The following is a 3,645-nucleotide window of genomic DNA, read 5'->3' as shown; positions in this document are numbered from 1 at the left end:
ATCGAAATTCTCATTTATTGCAAATGACTACATACATTAAATACACTGATAATATTAAACAATTATTTTCCCATCGGTGATTATCAATAAAGAGATTACTGTTATTCATCTAAACTAAGTTCCTCCAACCCTAATAGCAATCCTTTATCTTGGCAAGGGCCCCCATTAGCGATCTCAAGGGGAAACAGAAATCATCCTGGAGAAAATCGAGCAAAGAGGTAAGACCACTATGTACAGGGGCATCAGGAGGAAAACTTAATTTACTTGTTGCATGACGCGCCGCGGTTCAGTACCTCCTCCCAGTGTTTCTTCTTGTTTCCGTCGACTTTTTCAAATGATCCACGACGTCAATGCGGACGCCTTATTATGGCAGAACCCCGGTGATTTTTTCACCGACAACCGGTACCCGCGTACTTACTTACCCACTCGTGTCTCTATTATCGTTCTCGCGATCGCGAATTCGCAGGAAGTGCACCCCTCCCGTCCCTCGCACCGGAACACCGGGGATGAACACGTCCCCGTTTTGCTACTGCCCGTATAAACGAAAATTAATGGCGTACGAACGCAACATTGATTATTCAAAGAACGCGATAAGATTTTTTTTGTCATCCGGCCATCAACGGAAAGCGACGGGATTGGCCTCGAAAACAAATAAAATCGTCGCGGACGGTGACAAACGTCTCAATTAAAGAGCCAAGCGTCACGAGTCCCTGCAGTTAATAAATGAGACGAATTTATCTATGTAAATCGGGAAATCCATGATCGCGATGAGTTCGACGAAACCACGGTGGCTCGTAGTGAAAGCAAAAAGAATTCGGTTGGGAGATAGTCATCGAGCTATGGTCACGCGCATGGAATCCGTATCTCAGAATTTTATTTTATCTCGCCTCTAAACCGCTGCCACACCTAATACCCTAACGTTCAAACCAGCCAACAGAAAAAAAAAGGAAGAAATGAAAAGAGTATAAAAACGGGCAAAAGTCCTGCGCGCCTTTGAAACTGGATCAAGCACCAATCGTAAAATCGTAAACCGTACGGGATCGATTCTACGTTTCGCATTCCTCGCAAACTCACAGTTTATCGATCTCATCTACAATAGTTGCACGCTGACCGATCGGCTATTCATTTTCTGGCGCGAGACAACCAGCAACGATTCAGCCGCCAGTCATTGTGCTCGACTTTATTCCCGTATAATTTTCCACGCGTCGTTTCCTAATTATGGATTCCGTCGGATCGTCGAACCGTCGGTAGTACCAACGGCGATTACGAGACCGACACGTATCCGTTCTCTCGCGCAACAATTGTCCGCGCCCCTCAATCGCTATTATTTTCTTTCTTACACGTGCTAAATCCGGTTTCCGCGATTTTTTAAATAGGACTGATTGATAAGAACAAATGTGATCTACAAAGGTTATGATTTGGAAGCGTTAAGGTGGAACTAAGTACGTAGTTCTGTTTGACTGCACAGAATATTAATGATAACAGGCATTATTTAAATGAAGTTATTTATGAAGTTTCCAATCTTCATACGTTTCATAAAAAGTGAAACATTCCATCTTCACATTCTTCTATTCTGAAGATAGTAAATATCTCATTAGTGATAAATGAATATTCTATGAGATTGGCTGAGAAGGTTATTTCCGAAATCGTTATTTCCAATGGATCACTGGGTGAAAGCTAGTGATCATCGAGGCCACCCTGGTCACCGGAAAGGCACAGTTCTGTGGATCGTGGATAAATCACGCAGTGGCGTGGCGTGGCGAACGCGAAAGCAAAAAGCGTGCCGCGACAAGGAAGCCTTATTACCGGGGCCGGAATCATTTATCTCTCGGGCCGCGAGCTAGCACCGTTTAAGCCGATTTTCCATTTGGTCCGAGCTGCTCCTCGCAACGGGTCCACCGTCCATTCATAATCCATTCATAAATTAACCGGGGCCGCCGGATAATAATGGCAACCTGAAACGCGCGTTCCCCGCGTTGACCTGCGTACCGGTCGATTCCCGGACGGGTGTGTACGATCGGTTACGATCCGCGCTTACGATTTCGCGCTGGAACATCGCGATTTATGCGATCGCCGATCCGCGTGCCCCGATATACTCGTGCCGGGCGATATCGTCTTATGGCACAGTCTAATGGCGATCGTTCTGGCTGAGTGCCCCATTGAACATGGGAGAATAGCGTCACTTTGTCAGCTTTTTGTAGACAGGTCTTTTTACCCAAGTTTTATATAAATTAAGAGCAAGATACAATAAGCTACAGTTATCTAAAATCAATTAGAAGTGATTTACAGTATGGAACTCGTATTAATGTAGAAAAATCATTTAATATTTGAAAGTGGTAACTTGTGCATACATGTGCCCATAATTATGAAAGTGGTCTAAGTCAAAATTAATTTTCTTTTTGTTTTTGTCGAAGAGAAATTGAAACTTCAACACATCGATATAGATGTGTGCCCATAATTATTTTCTTTCCCTAAATTCATTTTCTTTTTGTTGTCTTCGAAGAGAAATTGAAACTTCAACACATCGATATAGATGTGTGCCCATAATTATTTTCTTTCCCTAAATTCATTTTCTTTTTGTTGTCTTCGAAGAGAAATTGAAACTTCAACACATCGATATAGATGTGTGCCCATAATTATNCTTTCATAATTATGGGCACACATCTATATCGATGTGTTGAAGTTTCAATTTCTCTTCGAAGACAACAAAAAGAAAATGAATTTAGGGAAAGAAAATAATTATGGGCACACATCTATATCGATGTGTTGAAGTTTCAATTTCTCTTCGAAGACAACTTGTCAAAACATTCTTGCAGTACATGCTAAGTACAATACAACTATTCTACAAGTGCGTTAAGTGCATCTACTTTTCTTCCTGCACTTCCTTCACTTTATACTCTTGTAACGAAACGATACCGTACAGTGGGGTTCTAAAGTGAACACACATATTACAAGATCGTCCCAAAGCGAATAGACAAAAAATGGTTAGTATTCTACATTCTTTTATAGTTTGTTTCTTTCACTCTAATCAGAAATATTTAATATCACATTCCTAAGCAATTTCTATTGAATAAACGTATTTGAAGAACGTACGTTCACTTTTGGCGGTCACTGTATATCCGTATGGTCATCCGAATTAAGCGATCCCCATGTTAAAGGCGACGATCGTCACCGTGAAACAGCACGGAGTAACGACACGGTGCTTTTAACGAAACGAATGCCCAACCGTGTACGTATTTATACGGGCGATGTCCGGCGAATATTGCCTCGTATAGCGTTCGCTATCGTTCCCGGCAACAGGATAATGGTCGACGCTGGCCGCGGCCTGTGTTTTAGGACACGGCTAAGCATCGGCGATTATTTATCGGGACAACCGGAACGACGATCGCTCGATCGTGAAACGGTTCCGTCACCTTGCAACAGACCACGCGCTTACTTTTAATTCCGGTCATACTTCACGGTTTCCTATAACCGTTCCCTCGACGGACAGCCGTTACTGGAATCGAGATTACGTTTTGATATTTCCTTCGGAAATATTACGAGACTATTTTGTAAAATGTACATATTGATATTAACACTAGAAAGACTGAAACTTAGTATATACCTATATTGTCCAAAGCAGTAAAAATGACTGCATTGTGAAAG

This window comes from Ceratina calcarata, unplaced genomic scaffold (genome assembly GCF_001652005.2).
Source record: "Ceratina calcarata isolate Rehan_Ccalc_2016 unplaced genomic scaffold, ASM165200v1 scaffold428.2, whole genome shotgun sequence".
Lineage (NCBI taxonomy): Eukaryota > Metazoa > Arthropoda > Insecta > Hymenoptera > Apidae > Ceratina > Ceratina calcarata.
The sequence above is the reverse complement of the archived record's forward strand: the minus strand, read 5'-3'. Positions refer to the sequence as shown.